A 15,166-nucleotide genomic window follows, 5' to 3' on the forward strand; every position below is an offset into this window, starting at 1 on the left:
TTCCACCACCTCCAAAATAACCAGTTCCACCACCTCCAAAATAACCAGTTCCACCACCTCCAAAATAACCAGTTCCACCACCTCCAAAATAACCAGTTCCACCACCTCCAAAATAACCAGTTCCACCACCTCCAAAATAACCAGTTCCACCACCTCCAAAATAACCAGTTCCACCACCTCCAAAATAACCAGTTCCACCACCCCAAAAATAACCAGTTACACCACCTCCAAAATAACCAGTTCCACCACCTCCAAAATAACCAGCTCCACCACCTCGAAAATAACCAGTTACACCACCTCCAAAATAACCAGTTCCACCACCTCCAAAAAAACCAGTTCCACCACCTCCAAAATTACCAGTTCCACCACCTCCAAAATAACCAGTTCCACCACCTCCAAAATAACCAATTCCACCACCTCCAAAATAACCAGTTCCACCACCTCCAAAATAAACAGTTCCACCACCTCCAAAATAACCAGTTCCACCACCTCCAAAATAACCAGTTCCACCACCTCCAAAATAACCAGTTCCACCACCTCCAAAATAACCAGTTCCACCACCTCCAAAATAACCAGTTCCACCACCTCCAAAATAACCAGTTCCACCACCTCCAAAATAACCAGTTCCACCACCTCCAAAATAACCAGTTCCACCACCTCCAAAATAACCAGTTCCACCACCCCCAAAATAACCAGTTCCACCACCTCCAAAATAACCAGTTCCACCACCTCCAAAATAACCAGTTCCACCACCTCGAAAATAACCAGTTACACCACCTCCAAAATAACCAGTTCCACCACCTCCAAAATAACCAGTTCCACCACCTCCAAAATTACCAGTTCCACCACCTCCAAAATAACCAGTTCCACCACCTCCAAAATAACCAGTTCCACCACCTCCAAAATAACCAGTTCCACCACCTCCAAAATAACCAGTTCCTCCACCTCCAAAATAACCAGTTCCACCACCTCCAAAATAACCAGTTCCACCACCTCCAAAATAACCAGTTCCACCACCTCCAAAATAACCAGTTCCACCACCTCCAAAATAACCAGTTCCACCACCTCCAAAATAACCAGTTCCACCACCTCCAAAATAACCAGTTCCACCACCTCCAAAATAACCAGTTCCACCACCTCCAAAATAACCAGTTCCACCACCTCCAAAATAACCAGTTCCACCACCTCCAAAATAACCAGTTCCACCACCTCCAAAATAACCAGTTCCACCACCTCCAAAATAACCAGTTCCACCACCTCCAAAATAACCAGTTCCACCACCTCCAAAATAACCAGTTCCACCACCTCCAAAATAACCAGTTCCACCACCCCAAAAATAACCAGTTCCACCACCTCCAAAATAACCAGTTCCACCACCGCCAAAATAACCAGCTCCACCACCTCGAAAATAACCAGTTACACCACCTCCAATATAACCAGTTCCACCACCTCCAAAAAAGCCAGTTCCAACACCTCCAAAATTATCAGTTCCACCACCTCCAAAATAACCAGTTACACCACCTCCAAAATAACCAATTCCACCACCACCAAAATAACCAGTTCCACCACCGCCAAAATAACCAGTTCCACCACCTCCAAAATAACCAGTTCCACCACCTCCAAAATAACCAGTTCCACCACCTCCAAAATAACCAGTTCCACCACCTCCAAAATAACCAGTTCCACCACCTCCAAAATAACCAGTTCCACCACCTCCAAAATAACCAGTTCCACCACCTCCAAAATAACCAGTTCCACCACCTCCAAAATAACCAGTTCCACCACCTCCAAAATAACCAGTTTCACCACCCCCAAAATAACCAGTTACACCACCTCCAAAATAACCAGTTCCACTACTGCCAAAATAACCAGCTCCACCATCTCGAAAATAACCAGTTATACCACCTCCAAAATAACCAGTTCCACCACCTCCAAAAAAGCCAGGTCCACCAACTCCAAAATTATCAGTTCCAACACCTCCAAAATAACCAGTTCCACCACCTCCAAAATAACCAGTTCCACCACCTCCAAAATAACCAGTTCCACCACCTCCAAAATAACCAGTTCCTCCACCTCCAAAATAACCAGTTACACCACCTCCAAAATAACCAGTTACACCACCTCCAAAATAACCAATTCCACCACCACCAAAATAACCAGTTCCACCACCGCCAAAATAACCAGTTCCACCACCTCCAAAATAACCAGTTCCACCACCTCCAAAATAACCAGTTCCACCACCTCCAAAATAACCAGTTCCACCACCTCCAAAATAACCAGTTCCACCACCTCCAAAATAACCAGTTCCACCACCTCCAAAATAACCAGTTCCACCACCTCCAAAATAACCAGTTCCACCACCTCCAAAATAACCAGTTCCACCACCTCCAAAATAACCAGTTCCACCACCTCCAAAATAACCAGTTCCACCACCTCCAAAATAACCAGTTCCACCACCTCCAAAATAACCAGTTCCACCACCTTCAAAATAACAATTTCCACCACCGCCAAAATAACCAGTTCCGCCACCGCCAAAATAACCAGCTCCACCACCTCCAAAATAACCAGCCCCGCCACCTTCAAAATAACCAGTTCCACCAAATCCAAAATAACCAGTTCCTCCACCGCCAAAAAAAACAGGTCCACCACCTCCAAAATAACCAGTTCCACAACCGCCAAAATAACCAGTGCCAAAACAACCAGTTCCACCACCTCCAAAATAACCAGTTCAACCACCTCCAAAATAACCAGTTCCACCACCGCCAAAATAACCAGTTACACCACCTCCAAAATAACCAGTTCCACCACCTCCAAAATAACCAGTTCCACCACCTCCAAAATAACCAGTTTCACCACCCCCAAAATAACCAGTTACACCACCTCCAAAATAACCAGTTCCACTACTGCCAAAATAACCAGCTCCACCACCTCCAAAATAACCAGTTCCACCACCTCCAAAATAACCAGTTCCACCACCTCCAAAATAACCAGTTCCACCACCTCCAAAATAACCAGTTCCACCACCTCCAAAATAACCAGTTCCACCACCTCCAAAATAACCAATTCCACCACCTCCAAAATAACCAGTTCCACCACCTCCAAAATAACCAGTTCCACCACCTCCAAAATAACCAGTTCCACCACCTCCAAAATAACCAGTTCCACCACCTCCAAAATAACCAGTTCCACCACCTCCAAAATAACCAGTTCCACCACCTCCAAAATAACCAGTTCCACCACCTCCAAAATAACCAGTTCCACCACCTCCAAAATAACCAGTTCCACCACCTCCAAAATAACCAGTTCCACCACCTCCAAAATAACCAGTTCCACCACCTTCAAAATAACCAGTTCCACCACCGCCAAAATAACCAGTTCCACCACCGCCAAAATAACCAGCTCCACCACCTCCAAAATAACCAGCTCCACCACCTCCAAAATAACCAGTTCCACCAAATCCAAAATAACCAGTTCCTCCACCACCAAAAAAAACAGGTCCACCACCTCCAAAATAACCAGTTCCACAACCGCCAAAATAACCAGTGCCAAAACAACCAGTTCCACCACCTCCAAAATAACCAGTTCAACCACCTCCAAAATAACCAGTTCCACCACCGCCAAAATAACCAGTTCCACCACCTCCAAAATAACCAGTTCCACCACCTCCAAAATAACCAGTTCCACCACCTCCAAAATAACCAGTTCCACCACCTCCAAAATAACCAGTTCCACCACCTCCAAAATAACCAGTTCCACCACCTCCAAAATAACCAGTTCCACCACCTCCAAAATAACCAGTTCCACCACCTCCAAAATAACCAGTTCCACCACCTCCAAAATAACCAGTTCCACCACCTCCAAAATAACCAGTTCCACCACCTCCAAAATAACCAGTTCCACCACCTCCAAAATAACCAGTTCCACCACCTCCAAAATAACCAGTTCCACCACCTCCAAAATAACCAGTTCCACCACCGCCAAAATAACCAGCTCCACCACCTCGAAAATAACCAGTTCCACCACCTCCAAAATAACCAGTTCCACCACCTCCAAAAAAACCAGTTCCAACACCTCCAAAATTACCAGTTCCACCACCTCCAAAATAACCAGTTCCACCACCTCCAAAATAACCAATTCCACCACCTCCAAAATAACCAGTTCCACCACCTCCAAAATAACCAGTTCCACCACCTCCAAAATAACCAGTTCCACCACCTCCAAAATAACCAGTTCCACCACCTCCAAAATAACCAGTTCCACCACCTCCAAAATAACCAGTTCCACCACCTCCAAAATAACCAGTTTCACCACCCCCAAAATAACCAGTTACACCACCTCCAAAATAACCAGTTCCACTACTGCCAAAATAACCTGCTCCACCATCTCGAAAATAACCAGTTATACCACCTCCAAAATAACCAGTTCCACCACCTCCAAAAAAGCCAGGTCCACCAACTCCAAAATTATCAGTTCCAACACCTCCAAAATAACCAGTTCCACCACCTCCAAAATAACCAGTTCCACCACCTCCAAAATAACCAGTTCCACCACCTCCAAAATAACCAGTTCCACCACCTCCAAAATAACCAGTTCCACCACCGCCAAAATAACCAGTTCCACCACCTCCAAAATAACCAGTTCCACCACCTCCAAAATAACCAGTTCCACCACCTCCAAAATAAGCAGTTCCACCACCTTCAAAATAACCATTTCCACCACCGCCAAAATAACCAGTTCCGCCACCGCCAAAATAACCAGCTCCACCACCTTCAAAATAACCAGCCCCACCACCTTCAAAATAACCAGTTCCACCAAATCCAAAATAACCAGTTCCTACACCACCAAAAAAAACAGGTCCACCACCTCCAAAATAACCAGTTCCACCACCGCCAAAATAACCAGTGCCAAAACAACCAGTTCCACCACCTCCAAAATAACCAGTTCAACCACCTCCAAAATAACCAGTTCCACCACCGCCAAAATAACCAGTTCCACCACCTCCAAAATAACCAGTTCCACCACCTCCAAAATAACCAGTTCCACCACCTCCAAAATAACCAGTTCCACCACCTCCAAAATAACCAGTTCCACCACCTCCAAAATAACCAGTTCCACCACCTCCAAAATAACCAGTTCCACCACCTCCAAAATAACCAGTGCCAAAACAACCAGTTCCACCACCTCCAAAATAACCAGTTCAACCACCTCCAAAATAACCAGTTCCACCACCTTCAAAATAACCAGTTCCACCACCTCCAAAATAACCAGTTCCACCACCTCCAAAATAACCAGTTCCACCACCTCCAAAATAACCAGTTCCACCACCTCCAAAATAACCAGTTCCACCACCTCCAAAATAACCAGTTACACCACCTCCAAAATAACCAGTTCCACCACCTCCAAAATAACCAGTGCCAAAACAACCAGTTCCACCACCTCCAAAATAACCAGTTCCACCACCTCCAAAATAACCAGTTCCACCACCTCCAAAATAACCAGTTCCACCACCTCCAAAATAACCAGTTCCACCACCTCCAAAATAACCAGTTCCACCACCTCCAAAATAACCAGTGCCAAAACAACCAGTTCCACCACCTCCAAAATAACCAGTTCAACCACCTCCAAAATAACCAGTTCCACCACCTCCAAAATAACCAGTTCCACCACCTCCAAAATAACCAGTTCCACCACCTCCAAAATAACCAGTTCCACCACCTCCAAAATAACCAGTTCCACCACCTCCAAAATAACCAGTTCCACCACCTCCAAAATAACCAGTTCCACCACCTCCAAAATAACCAGTTCCACCACCTCCAAAATAACCAGTTCCACCACCTCCAAAATAACCAGTGCCAAAAAACCAGTTCCACCACCTCCAAAATAACCAGTTCCACCACCTCCAAAATAACCAGTTCCACCACCTCCAAAATAACCAGTTCCACCACCTCCAAAATAACCAGTTCCACCACCCCCAAAATAACCAGTTACACCACCTCCAAAATAACCAGTTCCACCACCTCCAAAATAACCAGCTCCACCACCTCGAAAATAACCAGTTCCACCACCTCCAAAATAACCAGTTCCACCACCTCCAAAATAACCAGTTCCACCACCTCCAAAATTACCAGTTCCAACACCTCCAAAATAACCAGTTCCACCACCTCCAAAATAACCAGTTCCACCATCTCCAAAATAACCAGTTCCACCACCTCCAAAATAACCAGTTCCTCCACCTCCAAAATAACCAGTTCCACCACCTCCAAAATAACCAGTTCCACCACCTCCAAAATAACCAGTTCCACCACCTCCAAAATAACCAGTTCCACCACCTCCAAAATAACCAGTTCCACCACCTCCAAAATAACCATTTCCACCACCGCCAAAATAACCAGTTCCACCACCGCCAAAATAACCAGCTCCACCACCTCCAAAATAACCAGCCCCACCACCTCCAAAATAACCAGTTCCACCAACTCCAAAATAACCAGTTCCTCCACCTCCAAAAAAAACAGTTCCACCACCTCCAAAATAACCAGTTCCACCACCTCCAAAATAACCAGTTCCACCACCTCCAAAATAACCAGTTCCTCCACCTCCAAAATAACCAGTTCCACCACCTCCAAAATAACCAGTTCCACCACCTCCAAAATAACCAGTTCCACCACCTCCAAAATAACCAGTTCCACCACCTCCAAAATAACCAGTTCCACCACCTCCAAAATAACCAGTTCCACCACCTCCAAAATAACCAGTTCCACCACCTCCAAAATAACCAGTTCCACCACCTCCAAAATAACCAGTTCCACCACCTCCAAAATAACCAGTTCCACCACCTCCAAAATAACCAGTTCCACCACCGCCAAAATAACCAGTGCCAAAACAACCAGTTCCACCACCTCCAAAATAACCAGTTCCACCACCTCCAAAATAACCAGTTCCACCACCTCCAAAATAACCAGTTCCACCACCTCCAAAATAACCAGTTCCACCACCTCCAAAATAACCAGTTCCACCACCTCCAAAATAACCAGTTCCACCACCTCCAAAATAACCAGTTCCACCACCTCCAAAATAACCAGTTCCACCACCTCCAAAATAACCAGTTCCACCACCTCCAAAATAACCAGTTCCACCACCTCCAAAATAACCAGTTCCAAAACAACCAGTTCCACCACCTCCAAAATAACCAGTTCAACCACCTCCAAAATAACCAGTTCCACCACCTCCAAAATAACCAGTTCCACCACCTCCAAAATAACCAGTTCCACCACCTCCAAAATAACCAGTTCCACCACCTCCAAAATAACCAGTTCCACCACCTCCAAAATAACCATTTCCACCACCTCCAAAATAACCAGTTCCACCACCTCCAAAATAACCAGCTCCACCACCTCCAAAATAACCAGCCCCACCACCTTCAAAATAACCAGTTCCACCAAATCCAAAATAACCAGTTCCTCCACCTCCAAAAAAACCAGTTCCACCACCTCCAAAATAACCAGTTCCACAACCGCCAAAATAACCAGTGCCAAAACAACCAGTTCCACCACCTCCAAAATAACCAGTTCCACCACCGCCAAAATAACCAGTTACACCACCTCCAAAATAACCAGTTCCACCACCTCCAAAATAACCAGTTCCACCACCTCCAAAATAACCAGTTCCACCACCTCCAAAATAACCAGTTCCACCACCTCCAAAATAACCAGTTTCACCACCCCCAAAATAACCAGTTCCACCACCTCCAAAATAACCAGTTCCACCACTTCCAAAATAACCTGCTCCACCATCTCGAAAATAACCAGTTACACCACCTCCAAAATAACCAGTTCCACCACCTCCAAAAAAACCAGTTCCACCACCTCCAAAATTATCAGTTCCACCACCTCCAAAATAACCAGTTCCACCACCTCCAAAATAACCAGTTCCACCACCTCCAAAATAACCAGTTCCACCACCTCCAAAATAACCAGTTCCTCCACCTCCAAAATAACCAGTTCCACCACCTCCAAAATAACCAGTTCCACCACCTCCAAAATAACCAGTTCCACCACCTCCAAAATAACCAGTTCCACCACCTCCAAAATAACCAGTTCCACCACCTCCAAAATAACCATTTCCACCACCGCCAAAATAACCAGTTCCACCACCGCCAAAATAACCAGCTCCACCACCTCCAAAATAACCAGCCCCACCACCTCCAAAATAACCAGTTCCACCAAATCCAAAATAACCAGTTCCTCCACCGCCAAAAAAACCAGTTCCACCACCTCCAAAATAACCAGTTCCACCACCGCCAAAATAACCAGTGCCAAAACAACCAGTTCCACCACCTCCAAAATAACCAGTTCAACCACCTCCAAAATAACCAGTTCCACCACCGCCAAAATAACCAGTTCCACCACCTCCAAAATAACCAGTTCCACCACCTCCAAAATAACCAGTTCCACCACCTCCAAAATAACCAGTTCCACCACCTCCAAAATAACCAGTTACACCACCTCCAAAATAACCAGTTCCACCACCTCCAAAATAACCAGTTCCACCACCTCCAAAATAACCAGTGCCAAAACAACCAGTTCCACCACCTCCAAAATAACCAGTTCCACCACCTCCAAAATAACCAGTTCCACCACCTTCAAAATAACCAGTTCCACCACCTCCAAAATAACCAGTTCCACCACCTCCAAAATAACCAGTTCCACCACCTCCAAAATAACCAGTTCCACCACCTCCAAAATAACCAGTTCCACCACCTCCAAAATAACCAGTTCCACCACCTCCAAAATAACCAGTTCCACCACCTCCAAAATAACCAGTTCCAAAACAACCAGTTCCACCACCTCCAAAATAACCAGTTCCACCACCTCCAAAATAACCAGTTCCACCACCTCCAAAATAACCAGTTCCACCACCTCCAAAATAACCAGTTCCACCACCTCCAAAATAACCAGTTCCACCACCGCCAAAATAACCAGTGCCAAAACAACCAGTTCCACCACCTCCAAAATAACCAGTTCAACCACCTCCAAAATAACCAGTTCCACCACCTTCAAAATAACCAGTTCCACCACCTCCAAAATAACCAGTTCCACCACCTCCAAAATAACCAGTTCCACCACCTCCAAAATAACCAGTTCCACCACCTCCAAAATAACCAGTTCCACCACCTCCAAAATAACCAGTTCCACCACCTCCAAAATAACCAGTTCCACCACCTCCAAAATAACCAGTTCCACCACCGCCAAAATAACCAGTGCCAAAACAACCAGTTCCACCACCTCCAAAATAACCAGTTCAACCACCTCCAAAATAACCAGTTCCACCACTGCCAAAATAACCAGTTCCACCACCTCCAAAATAACCAGTTCCACCACCTCCAAAATAACCAGTTCCACCACCTCCAAAATAACCAGTTCCACCACCTCCAAAATAACCAGTTCCACCACCTCCAAAATAACCATTTCCACCACCGCCAAAATAACCAGTTCCGCCACCGCCAAAATAACCAGCTCCACCACCTCCAAAATAACCAGCCCCACCACCTTCAAAATAACCAGTTCCACCAACTCCAAAATAACCAGTTCCACCACCTCCAAAAAAACCAGTTCCACCACCTCCAAAATAACCAGTTCCACAACCGCCAAAATAACCAGTGCCAAAACAACCAGTTCCACCACCTCCAAAATAACCAGTTCAACCACCTCCAAAATAACCAGTTCCACCACCGCCAAAATAACCAGTTCCACCACCTCCAAAATAACCAGTTCCACCACCTCCAAAATAACCAGTTCCACCACCTCCAAAATAACCAGTTCCACCACCTCCAAAATAACCAGTTCCACCACCTCCAAAATAACCAGTTCCACCACCTCCAAAATAACCAGTTCCACCACCTCCAAAATAACCAGTTCCACCACCTCCAAAATAACCAGTTCCACCACCTCCAAAATAACCAGTTCCACCACCTCCAAAATAACCAGTTCCACCACCTCCAAAATAACCAGTTCCACCACCTCCAAAATAACCAGTTCCACCACTGCCAAAATAACCAGCTCCACCACCTCCAAAATAACCAGTTCCACCACCTCCAAAATAACCAGTTCCACCACCTCCAAAATAACCAGTTCCACCACCTCCAAAATTATCAGTTCCACCACCTCCAAAATAACCAGTTACACCACCTCCAAAATAACCAGTTCCACCACCTCCAAAATAACCAGTTCCACCACCTCCAAAATAACCAGTTCCACCACCTCCAAAATAACCAGTTCCACCACCTCCAAAATAACCAGTTCCACCACCTCCAAAATAACCAGTTCCACCACCTCCAAAATAACCAGTTCCACCACCTCCAAAATAACCAGTTCCACCACCTCCAAAATAACCAGTTCCACCACCTCCAAAATAACCAGTTCCACCATCTCCAAAATAACCAGTTCCACCACCTCCAAAATAACCAGTTCCACCACCTCCAAAATAACCAGTTCCACCACCCCCAAAATAACCAGTTCCACCACCTCCAAAATAACCAGTTCCACCACCTCCAAAATAACCAGTTCCACCACCTCCAAAATAACCAGTTCCACCACCTCCAAAATAACCAGTTCCACCACCTCCAAAATAACCAGTTCCACCACCTCCAAAATAACCAGTTCCACCACCTCCAAAATAACCAGTTCCACCACCTCCAAAATAACCAGTTCCACCACCTCCAAAATAACCAGTTCCACCACCTCCAAAATAACCAGTTCCACCACCTCCAAAATAACCAGTTCCACCACCTCCAAAATAACCAGTTCCACCACCTCCAAAATAACCAGTTCCACCACCTCCAAAATAACCAGTTCCACCACCTCCAAAATAACCAGTTCCACCACCTCCAAAATAACCAGTTACACCACCTCCAAAATAACCAGTTCCACCACCTCCAAAATAACCAGTTCCACCACCTCCAAAATAACCAGTTCCACCACCTCCAAAATAACCAGTTCCACCACCTCCAAAATAACCATTTCCACCACCGCCAAAATAACCAGTTCCACCACCTCCAAAATAACCAGCTCCACCACCTCCAAAATAACCAGCCCCACCACCTCCAAAATAACCAGTTCCACCAACTCCAAAATAACCAGTTCCTCCACCGCCAAAAAAACCAGTTCCACCACCTCCAAAATAACCAGTTCCACCACCTCCAAAATAACCAGTGCCAAAACAACCAGTTCCACCACCTCCAAAATAACCAGTTCAACCACCTCCAAAATAACCAGTTCCACCACCGCCAAAATAACCAGTTCCACCACCTCCAAAATAACCAGTTCCACCACCTCCAAAATAACCAGTTCCACCACCTCCAAAATAACCAGTTCCACCACCTCCAAAATAACCAGTTCCACCACCTCCAAAATAACCAGTTACACCACCTCCAAAATAACCAGTTCCACCACCTCCAAAATAACCAGTTCCACCACCTCCAAAATAACCAGTTCCACCACCTCCAAAATAACCATTTCCACCACCGCCAAAATAACCAGTTCCACCACCGCCAAAATAACCAGCTCCACCACCTCCAAAATAACCAGCCCCACCACCTCCAAAATAACCAGTTCCACCAACTCCAAAATAACCAGTTCCTCCACCGCCAAAAAAACCAGTTCCACCACCTCCAAAATAACCAGTTCCACCACCTCCAAAATAACCAGTGCCAAAACAACCAGTTCCACCACCTCCAAAATAACCAGTTCCACCACCTCCAAAATAACCAGTTCCACCACCGCCAAAATAACCAGTTCCACCACCTCCAAAATAACCAGTTCCACCACCTCCAAAATAACCAGTTCCACCACCTCCAAAATAACCAGTTCCACCACCTCCAAAATAACCAGTTCCACCACCTCCAAAATAACCAGTTCCACCACCTCCAAAATAACCAGTTCCACCACCTCCAAAATAACCAGTTCCACCACCTCCAAAATAACCAGTTCCACCACCTCCAAAATAACCAGTTCCACCACCTCCAAAATAACCAGTTCCACCACCGCCAAAATAACCAGTTCCAAAACAACCAGTTCCACCACCTCCAAAATAACCAGTTCCACCACCTCCAAAATAACCAGTTCCACCACCTTCAAAATAACCAGTTCCACCACCTCCAAAATAACCAGTTCCACCACCTCCAAAATAACCAGTTCCACCACCTCCAAAATAACCAGTTCCACCACCTCCAAAATAACCAGTTCCACCACCTCCAAAATAACCAGTTACACCACCTCCAAAATAACCAGTTCCACCACCTCCAAAATAACCAGTGCCAAAACAACCAGTTGCACCACCTCCAAAATAACCAGTTCCACCACCTCCAAAATAACCAGTTCCACCACCGCCAAAATAACCAGTTCCACCACCTCCAAAATAACCAGTTCCACCACCTCCAAAATAACCAGTTCCACCACCTCCAAAATAACCAGTTCCACCACCTCCAAAATAACCAGTTCCACCACCTCCAAAATAACCAGTTCCACCACCGCCAAAATAACCAGTGCCAAAACAACCAGTTCCACCACCTCCAAAATAACCAGTTCCACCACCTCCAAAATAACCAGTTCCACCACCTCCAAAATAACCAGTTACACCACCTCCAAAATAACCAGTTCCACCACCTCCAAAATAACCAGTTCCACCACCTCCAAAATAACCAGTTCCACCACCTCCAAAATAACCAGTTCCACCACCTCCAAAATAACCAGTTCCACCACCTCCAAAATAACCAGTTCCACCACCTCCAAAATAACCAGTTCCACCACCTCCAAAATAACCAGTTCCACCACCTCCAAAATAACCAGTTCCACCACCTCCAAAATAACCAGTTCCACCACCTCCAAAATAACCAGTGCCAAAACAACCAGTTCCACCACCTCCAAAATAACCAGTTCCACCACCTCCAAAATAACCAGTTCCACCACCTCCAAAATAACCAGTTCCACCACCTCCAAAATAACCAGTTCCACCACCTCCAAAATAACCAGTTCCACCACCTCCAAAATAACCAGTTCCACCACCTCCAAAATAACCAGTTCCACCACCCTCCAAAATAACCAGTTCCACCACCTCCAAAATAACCAGTTCCACCACCGCCAAAATAACCAGCTCCACCACCTCCAAAATAACCAGTTACACCACCTCCAAAATAACCAGTTCCACCACCTCCAAAATAACCAGTTCCACCACCTCCAAAATAACCAGTTCCAACACCTCCAAAATAACCAGTTCCACCACTTCCAAAATAACCAGTTCCACCACCTCCAAAATAACCAGTTCCACCACCTCCAAAATAACCAGTTCCACCACCTCCAAAATAACCAGTTCCACCACCTCCAAAATAACCAGTTCCACCACCTCCAAAATAACCAGTTCCACCACCTCCAAAATAACCAGTTCCACCACCTCCAAAATAACCAGTTCCACCACCCCCAAAATAACCAGTTATACCACCTCCAAAATAACCAGTTCCACCACCTCCAAAATAGCCAGGTCCACCACCTCCAAAATTACCAGTTCCAACACCTCCAAAATAACCAGTTCCACCACCTCCAAAATAACCAGTTCCACCACCTCCAAAATAACCAGTTCCACCACCTCCAAAATAACCAGTTCCTCCATCTCCAAAATAACCAGTTCCACCACCTCCAAAATAACCAGTTCCACCACCTCCAAAATAACCAGTTCCACCACCTCCAAAATAACCAGTTCCACCACCTCCAAAATAACCAGTTCCACCACCTCCAAAATAACCATTTCCACCACCGCCAAAATAACCAGTTCCACCACCGCCAAAATAACCAGCTCCACCACCTCCAAAATAACCAGCTCCACCACCTCCAAAATAACCAGTTCCACCACCTCCAAAATAACCAGTTCCTCCACCACCAAAAAAACCAGTTCCACCACCTCCAAAATAACCAGTTCCACCACCTCCAAAATAACCAGTGCCAAAACAACCAGTTCCACCACCTCCAAAATAACCAGTTACACCACCTCCAAAATAACCAGTTCCACCACCTCCAAAATAACCAGTTCCACCACCTCCAAAATAACCAGTTCCACCACCTCCAAAATAACCAGTTCCACCACCTCCAAAATAACCAGTTCCACCACCTCCAAAATAACCAGTTCCACCACCTCCAAAATAACCAGTTCCACCACCTCCAAAATAACCAGTTCCACCACCTCCAAAATAACCAGTTCCACCACCTCCAAAATAACCAGTTCCACCACCTCCAAAATAACCATTTCCACCACCTCCAAAATAACCAGTTCCACCACCTCCAAAATAACCAGCTCCACCACCTCCAAAATAACCAGCCCCACCACCTCCAAAATAACCAGTTCCACCAAATCCAAAATAACCAGTTCCACCACCGCCAAAAAAACCAGTTCCACCACCTCCAAAATAACCAGTTCCACCACCGCCAAAATAACCAGTGCCAAAACAACCAGTTCCACCACCTCCAAAATAACCAGTTCCACCACCTCCAAAATAACCAGTTCCACCACCTCCAAAATAACCAGTTCCACCACCTCCAAAATAACCAGTTCCACCACCTCCAAAATAACCAGTTCCACCACCTCCAAAATAACCAGTTCCACCACCTCCAAAATAACCAGTTCCACCACCTCCAAAATAACCAGTTCCACCACCTCCAAAATAACCAGTTCCACCACCTCCAAAATAACCAGTTCCACCACCTCCAAAATAACCAGTTCCACCACCTCCAAAATAACCAGTTCCACCACCTCCAAAATAACCAGTTCCACCACCTCCAAAATAACCAGTGCCAAAACAACCAGTTCCACCATCTCCAAAATAACCAGTTCCACCACCTCCAAAATAACCAGTTCCACCACCTTCAAAATAACCAGTTACACCACCTCCAAAATAACCAGTTCCACCACCTCCAAAATAACCAGTTCCACCACCTCCAAAATAACCAGTTCCACCACCTCCAAAATAACCAGTTCCACCACCTCCAAAATAACCAGTTACACCACCTCCAAAATAACCAGTTCCACCACCGCCAAAATAACCAGTGCCAAAACAACCAGTTCCACCACCTCCAAAATAACCAGTTCCACCACCTCCAAAATAACCAGTTCCACCACCGCCAAA

The sequence above is a fragment of the Salmo salar genome, chromosome ssa13, assembly GCF_905237065.1.
Source record: "Salmo salar chromosome ssa13, Ssal_v3.1, whole genome shotgun sequence".
NCBI classification, from domain to species: domain Eukaryota; kingdom Metazoa; phylum Chordata; class Actinopteri; order Salmoniformes; family Salmonidae; genus Salmo; species Salmo salar.